General features: G+C 36.8%; 1 protein-coding gene across 4 annotated transcripts in view; it reads left to right on the forward strand.

Moving 5' to 3' along the window:
* Positions 1-353: 353 nt before the first annotated feature.
* The window catches only part of LOC106838824 (sulfotransferase 1E1-like), a 42,615-nt gene continuing 19,115 nt past the window's right edge, over positions 354-23,853 (forward strand). The window contains exons 1-3 of one of the 4 annotated variants that reach the window (XM_070505715.1): positions 354-666; positions 20,292-20,397; positions 21,059-21,132. The gene's annotated coding sequence lies outside the window, so the exon portion shown is untranslated. Of the gene's footprint in view, positions 667-702; positions 970-20,027; positions 20,398-20,539; positions 20,660-21,058; positions 21,133-23,853 lie in introns of those variants that run through there. The other 3 variants (XM_070505716.1, XM_070505714.1, XM_014853107.3) reach the window with 3 other exon arrangements.

The raw sequence follows: 23,853 nt of genomic DNA on the forward strand, positions 1-23,853 counted from the left end.
CCCCAGTCACCTGGGAGTTTCTCAAAGGACCAGAGAGAACAGTGTCTCTTTTCTCCAGAATCAGAAGACACTCATAGAGTTAATATCTAAAGGGAGTTTATGATTACTGAGAAACTCAGCCCCCAAATAGCCATTTCAATTTAGACAAACATTAACACACAGTACAATATTACATATAACATAGACCAGAATACCAGCTAGTTTGCCAGCAGTAGCTCAGAACCAGTGCCAGTAGCTACTCAGAACCAGATTTCCAGCAGCAACCCAGAACCAGGTTGCCAAGAGTTGTCAAGAACGAGGAGCAAAGTCATGAGTGAATCTTTTACCTTGCCTCTAATTATCTTGGGCGATTCAGGCCCATGGTTTGGGACTCAGCCTACTATGATTCCCCAGAATACAAGCCAAACTCATAATTTTAGGGAGTTTAAAAACCAAAGAGGCAAGGTGAAGGACAGCTGCTTTCTTCAAGTTACTCACCCAGAGCCCAGAGATGTCTTGATCCAGAAGCTGTTTCTTCTCCCAAAGGGAAAAAAAAAAAAATCTCGTGGTATGAGCACCACAGCAGGAAATGGGAATTTCATTAGCCAAGCCTCTAGAGAAAATTGTTCAGGTGACTGCTTAGGATTGACAGAGACCCCGTGCCTTGCTAAGTGCTCCAAGCCTCAGGTGAGTGGTCATAGGACCTATCCCTAGTCCAATCGTGGTTGCCAAAAATTGTTGCTGAGCAAAGACTTACTACTCGATGCACATAAACAGCCAATTATTACAGCAATAGCCTTTGGGAAAAGAAAAATAGCTTTAATGTGAGATCAATCTGCATGGAGACAGAAGGCATATGCTCTCAAATCTGTCTCCCCAAGTGAGGACTTGGGAGAATCTTCGAGGGGAGGGAAAACAGGCTGAAAAACTGACTGGCACATGGAAATGCTGGTGGGACAGATTTTCACTGGAGGGCTTTAAGGATTTACGGTAAGGTTTAAACATTTATGATAAAGTTTTAAACATTTATGGTAAGATCCGGAAGGGATTTCAACACTGCATCTTCCTGGATGATGGGCCGCTTGCCTGTGATGAGAGTCCAACTTTCAAATTCTGGGCATGTCCCAGTCTTTTGGTTCCACATAGAGGAGAATCTTTGGTTTCACAGTCATTTCAGGTCCAGATTTCCTCTTCTGTGCACACTCTGGCTATGTGACCTTGCAAATTTTCTGAAAAACAATTCCTAGTTACTCTGTTGATAAAAGATGGGTCAGTTTGAACTGGTCTTGGTGGGCCCATGGTCACAATCTGAGTTCAAGAAGATTTACTTTTACTAAGATGAAATCAAGATGCTGAGTTTTGTAAATCATTTAAAAAATTCTGACATTCAAAATATGTGGGATTTCAAAGGAGCTCTATGCTCAAATAAATGTTCCTAAAAAGTTAGTCACGGGGGCCAGCCCAGTGGTGTAGTGGTTAAGTCCACGTGCTCTGCTTTGGTGGCCGGGGGTCCGCTGGTTTGGATCTGGGTGCAGACCTATGCATTGCTCATTAAGCAAGCCACGCTGTGATAGGCATCCCATATATAAAGCAGAGGAAGATGTGCATGGATGTTAGCTCAGGGTCAATCTTCCTCAGCAAAAAGAGAATTGGCAGAGGGTGTTAGCTCAGGGCTAATCTTCCTCAAAAAAATACAATAAAAACTTAGTCGTTATGTCTTTCTTTTCTGATAAGACTCCCAGGGATTGTCATGAGTGAGAGAAGACTATAGTCACTTTTACTTATTTAAGCCAATAGAATTTTAAAAACTAAAGCTATATAGCTGCATTAACATGAAGTGAGACTCATGGTTTCAGCTATGACCTGTAAAGAACATGTAAATAGTAACGACCATCTTTTCAACAAGAAAAAAACTGTACTGGAAATCAATAATTCTTCTTAGATCCATCAGAAAACTGAGGTAACAGGGCAAACTGCAGCACCCAAAATTGGGTAAACAGGAGAATACATAGAATGAACCAATGAAAGTGAAGCCACTGGAGTCAGCACCTAGGAGGAACGATTGAATGGCTACTGATGAAATGTTGGAGGCTGAGTGAGCGTTACATTAAGACTTAAAAACTCCTAGGGACCCAGTCTTAGAGATGCCACTGCTTTGGCGAGTTGTACTTCCAGGATTCTTACCAGGTTATCACTAATGGGGAAAAATCCTCTTGTGCTTCAGGCAGGGAGAGGCAGAAAAAACACCATTTAAAAATAAACCTAGAGTATTCTCCACACAAAACCCTTACTCACTAAGGAAAAGACCTTACCAGAAACTTATATGACATGGGGGAAGGGAAACATCCAAAGACAGCCCTCCTCTGGGCTTTCGGTTTCATAAAAGGGGTGGAAGGCAACAGAGGAGACAAAACAAGGAGACTAGAGGAAATTGAAGTCTGTGACACTACAGCTATGGCAAACATTAAACACAGCCTAATTCTCAGTCAGATAATATCAAAACCTCTGATAATAACAAATGCTGGCCAAGATGTGGAGCAACAGTAACTCTCATTGATTGCTGGTGGGAATGCAAAATGGTACAGCCACTGAGGTAGTTTCTTAGAAAGCTAAATATAGTTTTACCATACAATGCAGCAATTCTACTCCTGTGTATCCACCTAAATGAGATGAAAGCTTATGTCCACACAAAAACCTGCACAAGAGTGTTCATAGTAGCTTCATTTGTAATTGCATAAATTGGAAGCAGTTGAGAAATCCTTCAATATCTGAATGGATAAATAACCTCTGGTACACTCAGACAATAGGTTATTATTCATCAATAAAAAGAAAGGAGTGGGGCCAGCCCAGTAGCACAGTGGCTAAGTTCACACATTCTGCTTCGGTGGCCCAGGGTTCACCGGTTTGGATCCCGGGTGTGGACATGGTACTGCTTGACAAACCATGCTGTAGTAGGCGTCCCACATATAAAGTAGAGGGAAGTGGGCATGGATGTTAGCTCAAGGCCAGTCTTCTTCAGCAAAAAGAGGAGGGTTGGAAGCAGATGTTAGCTCAAGGGTAATTTTCCTCAAAAAAAAAAAAAAAAAAAAGAAAGGAGTTATCAGGCCACCAAAAGACAGAGGAACCATGAATGTATGTTGCTAACCAAAGAAACCAATCTGAAAAGGCTATGCATTCTGGAATCTGACTTGGAAAAGGCAAAACTATAAAGACAAAGACCAGTGGTCATCAGGAGTTCAGGGGAGGGGAGACAGGATGAACAGATAGAGCAGAAGAGATTTTTAGGAGAGAGAAACTATTCTACATAATACTTATTATGCATTTGTCAATACCCATAAACTGAAGAATACAAAAGTGAATCTTAATGTAAACTATGGAGTTTAATGAATACTAATGTATCAATATTGGTTCTTTAATTCCAACAAATGTACTGCACTAGTGCAAGATGTTAATAAATAGGTGAAACTGTACAGACCTCTCTATACTATCTGCTCAATTTCTCTTGTAAACCCAAAACTGCTCTAGAAAATAAAGTCTATTAAAACAAACAAAAACAAAAACAAACAAAAACTCAGTCACATTGCCAATTATTTTTTCAATGTTAACATTGGAATGTTGTCATTTATAAAATAGTTGCTAGGATCCTGAAACTCAACCGAAAAGAAGTAATTATGTGATACAGAAGGAAAATAAAAACCACAGAGGTAACAAATAAGGACCAGCCATTGTCTTGGGAACATTTGTCACACAGACATGTGAGTCCCATTTTGTCTTCAGTGTTTTGGAGTGTGACAGTGGTATGATATCAGATCTGCCCAAATAAGAGTCAAGATAAACTTTTTAAAAATAGGTGCTTATCTGGAATTTTTTTTTCTAGATCGAGTAGACAAAGGATGAAAAGTCAGACTATGGACTCAAATATTTTATAACTTCCTTTGTACTTATTTCTCATGGACAAGGAGGAAGCTTAAGGAGGCCATTTTTCATATTGTTTTTATTTTTACCAGCAAGTGAATCCTCATTATTTGGAAGATTTTCTGAGGCTAAATGTGTTTTGAACTTTGCTGTTTGCCAGCATCACATGATTTAGAAGCATTTGTCACATCCCTGCAGCTAATTGCTTACAAGTGAAAGACAAGAGAGATGACCTGAAGGTTAAACCTGTTCAGATGAGCTTGTGCTCATATCCTGACTTTTTGGATGAAAGAATACTTTTGGTAAACAATAAAGGAAACCTCACAGATCCTTATCATTAAAAAATAATTTAAAAAATTAAGGTAAGGTATGCAACAGTGTTAAAAATTACATTCCATATTAAATTTATATATTTAACAAGTAAATATTTTAACATACATTCTATTTAACTCAAATAAATACAAAAAAAAAAAAACACAACTGACTACATAAAACCAAATAATATTAAATATAAATCTGAGCCCCTGGTTACTCCTGCTCAACCTTGATTTTCTATCACAAAAAACCCATTTTCTCAGAAACCACCTAACTATTCTCTTTCACTTTGGGTAGGGCTGGATAATAATGCCTTTGACAGCTAACAACCGTAGGTCTCTTAACTTATTATGGGCGCATTGGGTTCTCGTTATCCCCCAGGATAGAAATCAAGAGAGACAACTAACAGGAGTAGAAAAGTAAAAGTTTATTAGCTTGTGCACAAGGGAGGCACAAGGGAGCTGGTGAGCCGGTGCAGAAAGGAAAGGGATAGGTGACCATCTCATTAGAGAGCAGGATAGCGGGGCTTTTTATTAGGCAAAGCCTGGGTAGGAGTTTCTTGTCATGACATGTAGAGGAGGAATTTTTCATGCACTTGTGCTGTTGTTCCACATGCCACCACATGCGTTGCATATATAGTTAGCATGCTAGCTCTCTACCCCTGTGTGTGATTTTTATTATGGTAAAGGGGCAAAGGTCACCTTCAGTCAACTCCTGGGTGCCAGGGTTCATGAATAAGCCCAGGAAAGTACTGAGGCTATGAAATGTGGATCTTGTTGGTCTCTTTCTGATTCTCCTAGCTTGCCAATTGCCAATTAGGGGCCTTATCTTGTTAGGCCACGGGCCTTGCGGATGATCTTATCTCTTTAGGCTGGTTCCTATCTCAAACTTAAAAAATCTGTGCTTTCCTTAAGACCTGGTTTAGTAGTTCCAAATCGTGACACTTTTTTTGTGCAAGGAACAGCTCTTTAGAGTAGCAAATCACTTCTGTCACAGTTACTATGGTCATTCGAGGTAATTTGATTAGATTCACAGACTGAGTCTCCATAATATCAGAATATCCTTTCCTGAAGCTTGTATCTCAAGTGAATAAATTTCAACTAAAACATTCTTTGACTTGCTCAGCCTAAAAATCTTGGAGTCATCCTTTACTTTCCTCTCTAACTTATTCCCAAATCCTATTGGCCCTATGGGCACGTTACCAAATCCATCACTTTCATTTTTGTCCAAGTCACCATGGCCCATTGCCTGGATAGCTGAAAGAGATCCCATCTATGATTTCTGCTTCTACTCTCACCTCCACCTCATCTTTATTTTCAACATAGTCACCAGGATAAATCTTTTAAAATAGAATTCAAATCTCTTAGTCCTCTACTCAAATCCCTGTGATGAGTTCTCCCTGAATAACCAAAGAATTTCTAGTAGGCTGTGAACCCCTCCATCATCTGGCTCCCCTTCTCTCTTACTTCATCTCCTCCTATTTATTCCTTTTTCTCCACCATCTATACTAACTGCCTTGCTGTTACTGTAACATACCAGTCATGTACTTGACTTGGCACCTTTGCACTTGCTGTGACCTCTATTCTGAAATGCTCTTTCCCAAATATCTTTATGGCGTACTCACTTATCTTATTCAGATCTCTGTCCGAAGGCTACCTCCTCAGAAAGAACTTTCCTGGCCACCATATTTAAAATAAACTGCTTCCCACCCTACCATATTACTTTAGTTTTTAGAGTGTAATGCTAATCACTATTTGGCATTCTAAATGTTTCACTTGTTTATTTTGTTTATTTGTTTAGGTCTATTTGTTTAGGTCTGTTGCTATCCACTGCTGTACCTTGGTGACTACTAGCTCCTCACAACAGGTTGTGAAATGAATAAAGTAAAAATAATTCATTGAATCTGAGTTCTGAAAATGATGGGATTTAAAAAAAAACAAAGAGCTGAGAGACCACCACCTTCAACCTTGCCACAAAGTATTACTCTGAAGGAAATTGAATATTGGTGCTGTGGTAATTTTTTTTTTGAGATTATGATAGTTTACAACCTTGTGAAATTTCAGTTGTACATTATTGTTAGTCATGTTGTGGGTACACCACTTCATCCTTTGTGCCCTCCCCCCACCCCCCCCTTTTCCCCTGGTAACCACTGATCAGTTCTCCTTGTCTATATGTTAACTTCCACCTATGAGTGGAGTCATATAGAGTTCGTCTTTCTCTGTCTGGGTTATTTCACTTAACATAATACCCTCAAAGTCCATCCATGTTTATGCGAATGGGACGATTTTGTCCTTTTTTATGGCTGAGTAGTATTCCATTGTGTATATATACCATATCTTCTTTATCCAATCATCAGTTGCTGGGCACTTAGGTTGGTTCCACATCTTGGCTATTGTAAATAATGCTGCAATGAACATAGGGGTGCATGGGACTTTTGGAATTGATGATTTCAGGTTCTTAGGATAGATACCCAGTAGTAGGACTGCTGGGTCATAAGGTATTTCTATTTTTAACTTTTTGAGAAATCTCCATACTGTTTTCCATAGTGGCTGCACCAGTTTGCATTCCCACCAACAGTGTATGAGGGTTCCTTTTTCTCCACAACCTCTCCAACATTTGTGGCTCTTGGTTTTGGATATTTTTGCCAATCTAACAGGTATAAGGTGATATCTTAGTGTAGTTTTGATTTGCATTTCCCTGATGATTAGATGATGAGCATCTTTTCATGTGTCTATTGGCCATCCTTATATCTTCTTTGGAGAAATGTCTGTTCATGTCCTCTGCCCATTTTTTGATCTAGCTGTTTGATTTTTTTGTTGTTGAGCTGTGTGAGTTCTTTATATATTAAGGTGATTAACCCTTTGTTGGATAAGTAACTTGTAAATATTTTTTCCCAATTAGTGGGCTGTTTTTTTGTTTCAATCCTGTTTTCCCTTGCCTTGAAGAAGCTTGGTGCTGTGGTAATTTTTTTTTTTTTTAAGATTGGCACCTAGGCTAACAACTGTTGTCAATCTTCTTCTTTTTTTTTTTTTTTAAGGATTGGCACCTGGGCTAACAACTGTTGCCAATCATTTTTTTTTCTGCTTTATTTCCCAACCGCCCCCCCCCCCCCACCACCCCATACATAGTTGTATGTCTTAGTTGCAGGTCCTTCTAGTTGTGGGATGTGGGACGCCGGCTCAACGTGGCCTGACAAGTGGTGCCATGTCCGTGCCCAGGATCTGAACCCTGGGCTGCCGCAGCAGAGCACATGAACCCAACCACTCGGCCATGGAGCTGGCCCCTGTGGTAAATTTTTAACATCTATATTTGTTCATGTTACCTGAAAGTAAACATGAAATTTCTGGAGCAGAGATCAGAGGTGTTAATATTTACAATGATAACTTTACCAGTTCCTCCTTGCCTTAATTCTTTCTCTTTCTGAAGCAATGTGATAAGAGCCAGGTGGACAGACGTGCAAGTGCAAAGGCAGGTTTACTCTACAGGAGAGGAACCCAAAAAATATGAATTTGGGAGTTTATATGCATTTTGCCCTCCTCCAGTCCTGAGAGAGAAGGAGAAGCTTAATCTCCTTAATCTTAACAAATTATAATTGGGAAATGAAGGAAAGGGTATCATTGTTCTTATCCTTGGGAATGTAAATAATTGTCACCAAAGGGAAATTAGGCCAAAGGCCTCCAGCTTTGAAGCCCAGGGAAGTTTCCTGCATTCCAGATTTCATTCCCTTTGAAATGTAAATGCATATCTCCAGGAGAGTAAATCTCAGTTCTCGTTATCTATTCAGTCATCTTTCTGTTTCTGAACCTTGTTTGTTAACCTAGGTCCTATATTTCTTTGTTCAAAAGCCCCCAATCATACAAGAATATAAATATATTTTCTCTATAGGCCTGTAGTCCATTCATCTTTTTATCTAGTTCAGTCATCTTTTTTATCTATACTCTTTTCATCTATGAAGTATTTTTAGTTTTTCTTCTCTACAAGTTGTTTTCAATTTCCCACGTAATACACTAATACACACACAGGTACACAAATCTTACACCACCTCACTGTCTAAATTCAAACAATTACATAAAGCAAAGTCACTATTTGGTGCCACCCAATTTCACATTCTTTTTCAGAGATGCTTCCAGATCAATTTGCAAACACTTGCCTGTATGTATATGATACTGGCTCAACACAAGGACATAAGAGAAGCCATATTGCAGAAAAAAAACTATATGGTAACATTGAATGACCTCTGATTAACTAACCCAGACATGCTCTGTAGATTTTATGGCCTTTCCCAGCTATTACAAGTTGATAACTTTGAATTTTTGAGTTCCTTATGATTGGGATTGGTGAGGATTATTTTAGGCTGGTTAATTTTAAAAATTGCAGATGAGAAGCAGGCTCCGAGGACTGGAATTTGCTTGCCCTTTGAGAGACATTTGCATTTGTGAAGGAAGGCAGGATGGTCTTATCTCAGGAAACTCTTAACGGGGAAGGCAAGAATTTAAGTTGGTTACTGTCTGGCAACCTCATGTAACTGATTTAGGGTGGTGGCTGCTGGCCTTTACTTAATCTGATTTGATTCTTATCTAAAAGTTGTGGGACTGCCCAGTGGCCGGACCCCACCTGCACTGATACCGTTTTGACTTTTTTACATGTTCTTTCCTTTGTCTTGTAAAGAGATGGCTCACATACCTATACCTTAAATTTAGCCTTACTCTCCACCCATATTTGCAGCAGAAGCGGTGGTAGCAGCACCTCCTCCTGCTCTTGGGCCCTGTCCCCAGGCAGCAGCTCTGACTGCCCATGGGTCCTGTCCCCATGTTATTCCATACTATTCTCTAAATAAAAGAGCACTACTGCCAGACCTTGAGAGTCCAAGAAATCTTTCTTTTGACTCCTCAGCTCACCGACCCCACATCAGGCTGACCCTCAGGCAGAGAGTATGTTGATAGCCATCATCAGTGACAATTGAAAGATCAGGGTATAGGGCATTGCTCAGGTCTCTGATGCATATCCAGGAAAACAAAAGACTATCAGGAACTAAAACCAGATATCTTCCCCCACCTGGAGATCAGAGGGAGGTCCCACTGAGATTTGGTCTATTTTTCAGGGACTATTAAAATTTGGCTTGTCTGTACTTCTTATCCTTCTGGTAGGATACTTGATTACAAAATGTGCCTTTAAATGTTTTCTAAAACCTTGTTAACTGTGCTGTTTAGGCAATATGCTATCTGATTCCCACTAGGTTACCATAGATAACATCTCCCAGGTGATGGGATCACCATAGTGATAGATGTTTGAGATGTTTTTGAGGAATTAGAACCCCTGTCCACTTCAGGCCAGCTGAGATCACCAGTCCATCAACTGGGCCCACATAGATGTCCAATAAGCAATCTTGTGACATGAAGAAGCTAAAAATCCACCCTCAGATCATGCTAATGCCACTATTTTGTGATCATGTGTCCTATGAAGAGACATGAAGTCTGACTACACTTGCGCAGATCATCAATTAACTCAGCTCTCTTCACCTCCCGTCATCTATCTCCACATTTCAGACCACCTTGCTCCCCTACCCCATAAATATCACTGAGTCCCCATTTTTAAAGATAATCAATGTGATTAATTTTCTGCTTTTTCTTAAGATCTGTAAGAGTGAATGAATTTAAGGTTCATTTTTTGATGCAATTCAAATAACAAATTATTTAAAAGTTAATTCAAAAAACAAGATCAGAAGTAGATCTCACCTTCAAGGAGTTAACACCATGAAGTAACTAAAGTTTTTTTTTCCTTTTTGCAATTAGATTATAGCTTTTAGTTATTCACCCACCCTTTGATCTAATTATGTGCATTCAATGACTAACATAATGTCTGGCACTTAGTTGATGCTAATAAATTGTTACTAGCTACTTGATCATCAATGGCTAACTGTTTGCTAGTTTCAGTCCCCCCATTCTTTGGTCATTCCTCTTTCTTGAGGGATTAGGGGCAACAGCTGATCTAGCTACTTCCTGCTGAATTGGGGCCTAGTGAAAAAATCACAAAAGCTACAGAAGGAGGCAAACTGAGACTTGAGTAATTGAAAGATTCAATGATTTTACATAAGAAGATACAAACTCAAACACTGAACAATTCTTGTTAGTTAATAAAGCAAAATCAATAAAAATACAGGGTTTGTTCTATATTTTAAAAAGGAAGGTCATGACCTATATGATTTTAAGGAAAGTCATCTAGAAAAGCCAACACAAGTAGCATGCTTAATCTTCTGACAGGTGGTCCCTGTTACAGCTCTCACTGGGTTATAGAAACATCCTTCCTTCTTGCCCCTTCAGGCCAGGAGTGGTGATAAGTTCCTACTGAAGCCAGTCTCTGCATGCCTCATTATTCCTCATCAGTTCCCTTAATCTTGCCTGAATCATTGGAAATAATCTCTTTATTAAAGTATCTTCAGCCATACACTCTTGAGTGGAATTATATCTTGCTTAGCTGCAGTCCACATTTTTGAGTGATTATAAATTGTGTTTTGCAATAAGAGAGTTTTGAATTGAGAGTAAAGTTTGTGTTGATGAATTTATGCTAGATGAGAACAAATGAAACTATAGAAAGACTATTTTAATTTAGTGATAAGTGAGTATCTCTTGATTTTCATTCAAGGGAATTAATTACTAGAGTAGTACAGAGTGTAACTTACACTGGTTTCATCAACAAATCCACTCCTTGCATGGATGCACAAATCACACATATACTCTCTGCTTTATATTTCATCTTATTCTGATTCAATTTTCCCTTCTAAAAATAATAAATAAGGAAAGAAGTTTATGTTATAGAAATATACAGCCTCTGAAACTAGACACATGGTTTCCCGTGAGGGTACTCTTAGATGCCAAGAGCAGTGGTACAGCCTTCAGATGGCACTGGAGAACAAAGAGAAAAGCTGCCAGGAATTAACCATTTTCTCACATCTGCTTTTTTCTTCTCTCTCTGTGGGGCTCCCTCTACTCAATTCACAAGGCAAGTGAAATTTGGCTACTCTGGTGCCCTAATTGAATCGCATGTCCAAGAGACCAACACAAAATGATCTAGAACCTGTAGGTTCAGATTTCCTAATCATAATCTGATTCACCCTACCTGAGGGAACATCTACTACCTCCTTTATCATCTGTGGCCAAAGGGGAATTTTGGCTCTTACAAAATTGATTGTTGTGGTTCCAGGCCTGGAGAGTTCAGAACATCATTTGTGGCTGGAAACATACTCTAAAAGAAGTTTATTCCCTCCAAATTTTGTGATAATCTTTTTGGATATATAATTTCATATAATCTTCCAGAAAACCTGTCAGGAAGTTACTGTGTGATACCAAGCTATAGATAAAGCCCAAGAAGGTTAAATAAATTGCTCAGGGTCACAGTGATTAAGTGACAGAACTGGGATTTAAATTCAGGTCTGTCGTAAGTCTAGAGTCAGAGTTCTAAACCACTGTGTCATACTGCTCCTTCTATCTGAAATATTTTTAGGCAATTAGGGGGAAGGTCAAAGTTTCCCCATGATTCTTTGTTCTTTGAAATAATTAAGCCAAAGAGACACATTTTAGGGAAGCATATTCTGCTCCCATTCACTTCCATACAATAAATGTGAGGATCGCAAATAAATATACATAAACTGGGTGCGATATAGTGGGTAGTCTATAAATTTCACTGTCTTCTTATTGTTAATGATGCTGCTGCAGATGCATGAGTAAAGAAAGAGCTGAGGTACTAGCTAAGTTAACAAGGTACCAGTAACAAGGCAGACTTACTATAAAATAAGTATAGTATTAATATTTTTTTAATATAATTTTTGATTTGCCAAAGATTGTGAGTAGAGAGTTCAGGAAGGGGTAAAATGAGGAAATTTGATCCTGCATATTGATATCATCTTTGAGAATTAGATCAATTGAGGAGGAAAGGAATCAAAACAATCAGAAAAATATGATTTCACAATCTTCTGGCAACTGATACTTGCTTGAATTCAAGAGAAAAATATCCTCACAAAATAAATAAAACCACAGGAAATGGGACTGTAATTAGGTTTATGAAAGTATTTACAAAATTATCAGTGCCATTTTTATTTATTTATTTATTTTTGGTGAGGAAGATTGTCCCTGAGCTAACATCTATTGCCAATCCTTCCCTTTTTGCTTGGGGAATATTTTCCCTGAGCTAACATCTGTGCCAATCTTCCTCCATTTTGTATGTGGGATGCTGCTGCAGCGTGGCTTGATGAGTGGTGTGTAGGTCCACACCCAGGATAGGAACCTGTGAAGCCTGGGTTGCCAAGATGGGGTGCGTAAACAACCAGTACACCACCAGGCCAGCCCCTTGGTATCCTTTTTCTTAATTAAAGCAATACTACACTAATTATGTGATGACCCATGTAGTAAAAGAATATGTTTTATAGTCTATTTTCTATGTGGTTTATTACTTTCTAATGTACAAATTTGTTAAAATAATAAGACAAGGCTAATTTGGAATTAACAGTACAATTTATAGGCCAACAAGTACTGTTTTGAATTTTAAAGCTAATTCTAACAATTGAATAGCAGGAATATATCTGATAGGAATGATAAGGAAAAGATGAAGTATTAAATTTGACTTTGACAAAATCTGAATTCAAGAAAATTTACTTTACTATGGTGCAATAAAGATGCTGAGTTTTATAATTCATTTAAAAATTCCTGACGTTCAAAGTATCTGGCATTTCAAAATACCTATATGCTCAAATAAATGCTATTTTTAGAGAGCTCTCGTAAACTGCTATTTTAATGGCACCTACAGAAATACCAAATTAAAAAATAGGAAATGCAAAGAAATGATGACGAGCCTTAAGAACTTAACTAAATTTGGGGTCTCAGTTTCCTCTGATGGCCTTACATATGCTAAGGAAAGCATTAAGTTAATTAAAAATAAATAAATAAAAAGAAGCCGAGGGAAAGTCAGGGGACTCTTTTCCACAAAGTAAAAATTTTTTAAAGAATTTTTAGGAAATATGCTAAATGAAACAAATATTAAAAGAGGAAATAAAGAGGAACCAGAAAGGGAAGAGTCACAAGACTCATTCCAGCAGGATGGAAATCTTAAGATGGTTATTTAAAAAATGGAATAAATAAGATGGACATTAATGGGTTTAGCACAAAGGTGTAATATAGCACTGTCTAAGGTTCGCCAGGCCAAAGGGACCCCCTTCTGGCCCTCCAACATTAAAGGGCCACAAACAAGTCTTAAAACTTTAAAAAGCCAGAAGGCAGAGGTCACAATAAAAAACCCCACACTTGAGACAACAGTTAGCCTCTTAGCCAAGTTAAAGATTAACAAAAGGGCCAGAGTCTCTTGGCTCAACCTTTCGCTGGCGACTCTAAATACCTTTTGCACTGAAATAAGTGAAATAACCAGGAAATGGAAAAGAGAAGTTTCTGAGACTCCCTGATGCAGGAACCCTGCAAACTGTGATACCAAAACCCTATTGGTGGGGCCCTGACTCAGGTTAAAATTAGATTTAAAAAACGTGGAAAATTAAATAAAAGTGTAAGAGTTAATTATAAAGGATAGAATGTTTCAGCTAATATTATGTGAAGAGTTTATATCAACTTTGCCTTAGTGTTTTTTTTGAAAATGGATGTTATGTCTGGCTGGGAATGCTTCCCCTACCCAATATTGTAAGACCCAGACTTGTTGATGAAACCCTAATAGAGGCTTTAATTAGAGATACAAGAGTTGATGAAATTAAGACAAATTTTTGCGGGAAAATTGGTCTTTAAATGGGATTTATATGAAGTGAGTGTATCTCTTTTGCATAATTGTATTGTAAATTATATTGTGGGGCTAGACATTGTGTCTTACTGGGGAACATTTTCCCTGCCTCATATTGTAAAACAGCATATAAATCTGCCTTTCAGACAAAGTTAATTAAACATATTAAAGGGTAGTCGATAGGGTTGCCTGAACCCACACATATGAGAAAAAACCTAGAGGCTAGTATCAGGTACTAATAAAAAGGATAATAAAATTCCCACCCAAAGGTAGATTGGTCTATGGTTAAACTGTGGACTTAGAAAGAGGACCGTTGTTAAACGATTTGTGCAGACTTTTTAAAGGTGTGATATACTGTCCTAAAGTTTTAGAACATAAAAATCTTTTTGGCGTTGGCCCCCTGGCATAGTGGTTAAGTTTTGGTGTGCTCCACTTCAGCAACTCAGGTTCATAGGTTCAGATCCTGGATGTAAATCTATACCACTCATCAGACATGCTATGGCAGTGACCCACATATAAAATGGAGGAAGATCGGCACAGATGTTAGCTCAGGGCTAATCTTTCTCAAGCAAAAAATAAAATAGAGAGATTGGCAACAGATGCTTGCTCAGGGTTAATCTTCCTCAGCACAAACAAAACAAAATAAAACAAAACTTTTTATTTATCTCTTAGTTAAAATTTTCCCTGATATAAAGAAACAAATTAAAGAATGTAATTTAAATGAACAAGTCTGCCTTTTATATCATTTAGGCTAAAAGTATTTGAGAAATTTGAAGCAACTATCTTTGTCTTACAAAAAATGAGAGGAAATATTCAAAAATGAAAAAAATAAGATCTTAAATGTCTTCTCCACAAATATTAGTAAAAAACAATTTAGCAGGTGAACTAAGATTCAACTCTTTCTAATTCCTAAAACAAACTTTGGATTTAACTATTCTTTTATAAACTAGTGAGTTTTGTGTTGACCTGCCTCATAGCAAAAATTTAATAGAAGCTATAAGGTCTCTGTATATGTCTGTCTGTGTGGTTATATATGTATATTTATATATGTGTTATAAAGGTGAGATAGTTTTTCTATCTCTGGATGGTATGTCCAAAATTAAGAGCTCTATTTCATTGGCTTAAAGTAAACATTTATATAAATTATTTCTAAATGTAATAGATACTAACTCAAATGTTTTTCATGTTAACAAGATATGAAATAATCTTTGGTAAATAAAAGCTTATTGAAACTTGTTGGTTTGATTGAAATAGGCCCGTCCTTAAAGTTATCTGCATTGGATTTGATGCAGACATGCAGCCTGGGTTTACTAGCCAAATAAGCTCATGTTATCTCTGTTACAAATTTGTCAGCAAAATGATGTCTTAGAATGAAAGCTGATTTTGTCTAATGTCTCCTAAAGATTTTGTAAGGAGTCTAAACATAATTATTTGAAAAAGGTCAACTAAATAGATGAAAGTAAGATAAACGTTTTTGGGTGAGCTTTTTAACAATAATTATGTGTTATGATATATGTACTTAAAACAATTTCCAAACCTTTTGGTGACTTGAAACTTTAGAGTTTTATTAAATTAAGTTAAATAATGATAAAAATTTATTCAATATCTAGATCATTTCCAAATAAGATAAAATATTAGACATTAATTATTAAATATGTGTTTATCTACTTTTGGCTTCCTATTACAGAGAAACCAAAAGATATTTCTGTCTATTAAACAGTCTAATAAACACATCTTGTGATTTATTAAAAGATTGTACTATGAAGTAGCATGTTTCTAAAAAGTATTTATAAACTTGCCAAGCCACACAATGCTAATGTAAAAGATAGTTTATAATTACTTGTATTTTAGTTCATTAAGAGTTGTCTAAAAGGGTTAAGAATTTTAATTAATATATCTGATTTCAGCTACTAAAATTAATAAAGGAAACATCTTTGTATTCAAAGAAAGTAAGATGTATGTTTTAAGTAAAAAAAGAGAAGCATAATAGTTTTGCGGAAGAGGAACTCTGAGAAAAGAGTTCTGTTCATGGTCAAATTGGCTAAGATTGAAATGAACTTAATTAAGTAAATGAGTTTTAATATCAAAAGTGAGCGGGTGCAAAATTAAAATTTGGTTTTCTCTCTTAAAAGGATAATTTTCTTAAACTTTTAGTCTGCTCTTATAAAGAAATTATAAAATGTTTTTTCTTTATTTTTGAGTAAATCTACATGAAAGAGAAATTCTATGTTTTGCAAAAATAATTTTGTATGTTCAAAAAGGCTGAGGTTTCTCTATTAAGAAAACTAAGTATTTTTTTAACTCTTTAGCTCTCTATGTTTGTATTTAACATTTTCTGTTGTCACTTTTGTTAAATGGGTAGCTAAGCATTGTTTCATAGGGACCTATGTTATTGTGTGGGTAAATGTACTGATAAAAGTGTTTTAAACATTCTATAACAGTCCTAAAATTCTGATCTGTCCTGGTTATCAGTCATAATTTCAATTATTATCTTAAAATATTATATGTCACAAAAGTAACTATTTCTTTGTCAATTACCATTTTTAACTCTTTTGTCATTTACAGTTTTGTTTTACTCTGCTTTTTCAAATATGTTTCATCCTCACAGAAATTAATGAAAAGGACTCTGACACTCTACAATATGTATTTATGATAAACTTTCAAACTGAACTTGGTAAGAAATTACAGAACTCTCACAGAGAAACTTATGACTTCATGAAACTGCTAACAGAAGATCAAGATCAAGAGTTGATTACATAGAACTGAATGAGCTGATGAGGATGACTATAATTTTTATGATTTTTATTTGAAATATTGCTGATTTTTTAATGTTTTGTTTTTTCAGCTTTAAGGAAAACTTTCTCTTGTGAGCTATAACTTCCAACAATTTGGTGAATTATACTTTTGTAAGCAGAGTTAAAACATTTATCTTTTTCACCCTACCTGATTCCTTCAGGGTTTGGAAGCCCTTAGTGAGTGAGCATTCTTATTATCATGGCTATATAGTTGTTTGTATAAGTTCAATAAGAATCTGTTCTCCTTATAACAAGACACAACTGACAACACTGGTTATATTACCAAAGCTTTGACTGGAATGTCATATTTGAGAGAAACATGCATACATTCAGATAGGGCCAAACAGTTTAAAGGACAAAGAGTGACTTTATGAGACAAATAAATTCACTTCAAAATATCGGCCTATACTTTGTTTCCAGTCTTCCCAGCACCCTTACTTTGTGAGTAAAGAAGTTCACTCCCTCAGCAGGTGCAAAAAAACCTCAGGATATTTGGGGGACCTCAAGAAGAGAGGAATTCACCCAAATCTAAGGTATTGCAGGAAGAGTCTGATGACAAGTCCTTGGCTTGGCTTTCCTGGCCTTGGTAGCCCTATGAATTTCAATCTGAGATTCCTTATGAAAAGTTCCAGCAAAACAGATTTAAAAGAGCCTATGTGATCAATTACAATTCTTACTGTACTTATGTAAATAACTGGGCCAAATTTATTGAAACTAGTCTTATTTTGGAAACCAGTTAGTCTTAATTTGCTATCTTTGGTAAAAATGAAGGTGATTTTAGAGAGAAAAATTATGTTTCAGTAGAAAGTCTAATACATAATTTTGGACATTAGATTATAGCTCTGTTAATTGTCTTTGAGGTTTTTGTTTCCTACACATAAACTGGATTGGACCATGAATTCTTCTAGTCTCCTGAAATATCTGGCTACAAATTTCCAAAGTAACTTTTTAAACTTTTTCCATCCTTTTCATTTGGAATCATTGAGAACTGAAACCACTCTTTTTCTTGAAGCCCTACAAACTAAAGCTAGACAATTTGATATAAACTTAAGAGACATCATCAGGACAGCCCATGTTTAGACAATTTTCATGTCTGTTGCTGCATAAGTCTCTCAAAAAGATACTAAACACCCAACGACGTCATCAGAGACGTTTCAAACTGCAAAAGATGCTTCGCGCTTAACATCCAGAAATCTTGACTATCTGTCTCCTGGACTCAGAAACTGGTTTATAATTTGTTCAAACCAATAACCTTGTTTTTCTTTTATTTTCATAGAAATACCTCTTATTAAATACCTAATTGCTTGCTTACACAATATATATCTAACTTTGGGTGCCACCTTCATCACTGCCTTCTGAAATGAATTTAACTGGACTGGCCTATTAGGAGTAAGTGACTTGTTCAATGAGATAGAACAATCTACCAATAGATTCTGGACTGTGAAACTTCTTGAAGTTTCAAAGGCAGGATGTGAGGGATCAGAATTTGCCACCCCAAAATGTGTCTCTTTGGCCTAATTATTTTTGAGAACAAAAGACTATGAAAGATACTGACCTTCCCCCTAACTGCCTAAAAGAATTTCAGATAGAAGGCCTGTTGCAGGAAGGAACTAATATCATAATGTAACTATAGTATCATATAAACTAGACATGGTGGACAGGAAGGCACTAGCAGGCCCATTTTTACCAAAGTTTTTCCTTGAGTCTCATTATCTACAGATGGCCAAACAAACATTTGTTTATCAAGCATTTGCTTTTCCATCTCCATGCAAATTGCCTCTTCCACCTTGAAGTCCCAAACTACTACCCTCGCCCTCCTTTGTCCTTAGCTGAAGATGCTATTTAATGTAGTGGCTTCTGCCATTTTGGCGAGTTACTCAATTTCCGGTTTCTCCCATGTACACATGTTATGAAACTTTGTTTGATTTTCTCCTGTTTTTCTGTCTCATATCAATTTAATTCTTAGACCAGCAAGAAGGACCTAGAGGGGAGAGAAATAGCTCTTCCTTTCCTACAAAAGCAGAATGATATTATATCTGCTCAAATTCTAAGAGTCAATATAAACATTTAAAAAATAGGTGCTTATCTGGGATTTTTTTCTGGTTGAGTGTAAAAAGGAGGAAAGGTCACACTATGAATTCAAACATTTTATAAATTCCCTTGTACTCACTGCTAATGGACAAAGATGAAGGTTAAAGTAGCCATTTTGCCTATTGCTTTTGTTTTATTAGCAAAGGAATCTTCACCATTTGGGAGATTATCTGAGGCTAAATATGTTTTGAGCTTTGCTAGTTGCCAGCCTCACATGATTTAGAAGCATTTGTAACATCCCTGCAGCCAATTGCTTATAAGTGAAGACAAGAGCGATGGCTTGAAGGTTAAACCTGTTCTAATTAGCTTGTGCTAATAATATTTTTGGTAAATAATAGAGGAAGCCTCACAGATCCTTATCATTAAAAAATAATTATAAAAACAATTAAGGTAAGCTATGCAACAGTGTTAAAAATTATATTCCATGTTAAATTTGTATATTTAATGATTAAATGTTTTAACACATTCTATTTAACTCAAATAAATATAAAAAAATAAAATGACTGATGGGGCCAGCCTGGTGGCATAAGAGTTAAGTTTGCACATTCCTCTTTGGCAGCCTGGGGTTGACCAGTTCAGATCCTGGGCACAGACCTAGGCACCATTTGTCAAGCCACACTGTGACAGGCGTCCCACATATAAAGTAGAGAAAGATGGGCACAGATGTTAGCTCAGGGCCAGTCTTCCTCAGCAAAAAAGAGGAGGATTGGTGGCAGATGTTAGCTCAGGGCTAATCTTCCTCAAAAATCAAATAAATAAAAAATAAAATGAATGATTACATAAAACCAGATAACGTAAAATGTAAATTTGAGCCCCCAGTTACTCCTGCTCTACCTTGATTTTCAATCATGGAAAGCCTCATTTCTCAGAAACCACTTAACTATTCTCTTTCACTTTGTGTAGGCCTGGATATTAATGCCTTCAGAAACTAACAATGATAGATCTCTTAACTTCTTATCTTTCCTGAAGACATCTGCTAATTTCAGTCCGTTAATAAGTGTTCAATGCCCAGACTGCTAGAGGCCATGTAGTGTGCTAAGTACAGAGTAAGGGCCTTGTTTTTAAGCTATATACAGTCTAATAAGGAAAGTGGACAAGAAAATTTTAATTACCTCGCGTTGGAGGAATATGTGCTGACTACGAGAAAGTGCTGGGTTTGAAGGTCACTCTAAGGGATATTCAGTCTTGCAAGAGTCAGAGAAGGCCTTTCAAAGGAGGTGCACTCAAATTAGAATTGAGGGACAAATGAGAACTAACCAGTTCTAACTAGGCTGGATGTTTTGATGAGAGTGGTGGGGTGGGAGCAAGGGAGAATTTTCTCAACTCAAGGGTGAGGAGGTGTAGAGACATGAAAGGAAGAAAAGTGGAGGATTCATGGGTTCCAAAAGTCCTTGGCCTTTTCTTTTTCTCATTCTCTTATCCAAGTTCCAATGGTGCCAATGGCTAACTTTACCTGGAAATTCCACACCATACCGTGAAGAATGTGTTTGGGAGCAGAGAGAAGTGAGATTTTTAAAATAATAATCCAAAAGTAAGTGATGTTTACATTCTTTCCTTACCTGTCATCTGTTTTTGATTTTCAGGGTTGCTTAAGAGTTAAAGCCAAAGATTTTAAATAGAAGGTGTTTTCCGCTTGACTTGTTAGGACACAACCAAGTACTGCAAAGCCTTCTTTGACAGGTCTCAGGAAACTGAGCCCGGTCTTCTGATCCAGGGTGCTCGCTGCCCTCCTGTATCTTCCCTGTCGTTTTCTTCTGTCCTCTCATTCCTCTGGAAAATTTATTCTCTTGCAGGTAATGTCACCCATTTTATTATTCATCAGTGAATGAGTAATGGACTCTCTTTCCCCAAGCTCTATTATATTTTGGTCTGTTCTCTCTCATTATCCCCTTAGCTTCCTTTCCCTCTCTCTTTTCAACACACTGATAGCTATTGGCAAATTTCAGAATTTGACTATGAGCCAAAAATGAAAAATTACAGCAGAGGCTTTCTACATCTCTGTATGAAAGAGCATGACTCTCTGGCTAAACGTATCTGCAGGTGTGTATCCATGTTTATTTTACTCCATTGCGTCACATGCTCCAGAAAGCCAAACCCCTCAAATTTATCTCCACCTCCTTCTCTGGCATTCTGAATAAAAGCTCTCCAGAAACATTCCAAATGCACGAGTGGTTCTTATATTTTTTTTGCAGTTTACAACCTGAGTGGGAATTTGAAGAAAACTAAACTGGATCACGCAGTTTCTTTCATAGGATCATCCAGACAGGTTGTATTTTTATCATTATTGTTGATATTAATGTTTAAATTATAGATAAATGAAATATAGAATGCAAATTTTATATCATAAAGCTGTTACAAAAGGAAATAGAGAATAAAGTGTTTATCAATACTTTTGTAACTTTGGTTACTTAATAATGTAATACATTTAAAGCCTTTTATTATTTTTTTTGATGAAGATTAGCCCTGAGTTAACATCTGCCGCCAATCTTCCTCTCTTTGCTGAGGAAGACTTTCCCTGAACTAACGTCTGTGCCCATCTTCCTCTATTTTATATGTGGGACACCTACCACAGCATGGCTTTATAAGCAGTATGTAGGTCCACGTAGGGACCCTAACTGATGCACTCTGGGCCACCAAAGCAGGGCACATGAACTTAACTGCTATGCCACCTGGCTGGCACCTTAAAGCCTTTTTAAATCACTTGTTTGTCATTAAAATAATACCTTGCATATGTATAGTGCTTTGCTGTTTAAAGAGTTTTAACATCAAACTACAGTATCATAGTTGCTTGTAAGTCCTGCATGCTGAATAGGATCTCCATTTTACTGATGAGGAAACAAAGCAAGCAGGGTAGAAAGAGTGGAGACTGGCTTCTAGGCTTGTGTTCACTTTTGTGAAATATGTCAGAAGCAGTCTGTTATCCTCAGGGGCCTTGCAATTTTTTACTGGAACTTTTGCATGAGAGATATCACGTTAATAAGAGCAAAATCCAAGTCCTTGGTAAATCATTGATAGGGAGGTCATTGGCAAGATAGTACCTATTTATCAAAGAGTCTGTAGTAGAAACTAGAGAGCTCAGAGAGATTTGATTTAACAATTAAATTTAATGAGTATTTGTGAGCATCTACTTTGTGATACAGTGCTGAGGCCTTGGATAGAATGATGCACAAAGGATATTCTCAGCTTTCAGCCACTTTATCCAAATCCAGGTCAGTCCAAGACAGTGAGGACTCAATGAGCTCTTTGCATCTGTACTCACTGTGGTATCTCAGCGTTTAAGCCTGGGAACGAGGTCGGCCCTAACATAGAGGGTATTTACTGGATGTATACAAAATTGAGGATGGTCTGGGAGAGAATTTAGAAAGGGAGAAAAAAATAGGAAGGAAAGAAGAAATGAGGAGGAAAAAAGGAATAAAAAATTTAATTCAGTTGAATTTATGAATCACAGTTTTAACAGCTTTTTGTTGGTGTTTCTAGACAACAGTAACCCACATACTGAGTCAGGAAATTAAATTAACAATTTCTGCTGTTGCTTTTGAGAAAGAAGAGAGCAGCTAGAGGCTAAATCTGTACGTTGTGATGTTAGATAATTTACCAAAAGAAGTTAAACAAAGAAAGGGATTTCATTATATGTCACGTAGTTTAACTCTGAGACCAAATTTGAACATGAAGAGGCAGTCAATAGTCCACCAAATGTTCCATGGTAAATCGACTACTCCCAACTGACAATAAGCCAATTCTTACAAACTTGGCAGAACATCAAGAAAAGTTGTTCATGTGAATAAACAAATCAGTAGGCAGAGCAAGCGATGTCTTTCATACAGATTGCTTCTCTTGAAAGATCTATTTTCCAAGAGCAAGGGGAAGGTTTGGGGAACAAGCTGATTTATTAACAAGACTAATTTCTAATCGAAATCTCATAATTTTGATGAGATTACATCTGATATACCTGAGAGGGAGGTTTGGAAAGAGTTGAGCTTGTTCTTAAGGACTGAGATTCTTTTTCCTTTCACTAAGAGCATCCATGACTAGTGTTAGTCTGTGGTTTCCAAAACACATGTTAAACCATTCTTTTGTTAAAAACAAACAAATGAAAATTCTTTCATTGTGTCTCATTTCTGGTGTGCAATCTGGGACCAAAAGGAAATGAATGTCGTGCTGGGTTGTCCCAGAGAACTTTAGAGAAGCAAACAAACAGGAGCAAAAGTCAGATTGGACATGTATAGATTTTATCCTCTCCAGTGAGAAAACAGATTATTGACTATAAGTTTCTCCAGATAATTTTATATATATGAAACTCACTTTTCAGAATTTTTGAGGACAAATATTTCCCTGCTTTGAACAGAGATAGTACCATGTAATGTGTCCTGTTACTGAGTGACTTTAAAGTGACTGGCTCCTCTGCATTATCATACAGACTTGGCATAATAACAAGATAAGCTTACACTTATTAAGCATTTATAATTGCCAGGCTCATCCTCTCATTTAAGTCCTGATAACTGTTTTTTGTAAGAATTATAATTATTCTCATCCTCAGTTAGTAGATGAGAAAATGGGACACAGTAGAGCTAAAGTAATTTGCCAAGATCACACGACTTTGAATAGCAGAGCTAAGATTTAAACCAAGAGGGCCTACTGTAGAGCCCACAGTCTTAATAACTATATTCTCTGCTACGTACATATTAATCATCTAATTTAATATGAATGTGTCAATTTTTAACACATATGTATTTCTCATTATATGAGCACATTTAAATGTTAGTTAACCATAGCAACCATAATACAAAAATTTGACACGTTTGATTACATGAACAATAAACTTTTATACACTACCATTAAAGAATTCAAAAGATAACTGTCAATATAACACAGAAAATCTACAGATATCATCAGTATATAAATCAGCAATAAATTACTAGCTATAAATCTGTTAGGAGAAAGCAACACTCCTGGTGGGAAAAATGAATCAAAAGGACTAAAATAACTG

Source organism: Equus asinus, chromosome 3 (assembly GCF_041296235.1).
Source record: "Equus asinus isolate D_3611 breed Donkey chromosome 3, EquAss-T2T_v2, whole genome shotgun sequence".
In the NCBI taxonomy this organism is placed as follows: domain Eukaryota; kingdom Metazoa; phylum Chordata; class Mammalia; order Perissodactyla; family Equidae; genus Equus; species Equus asinus.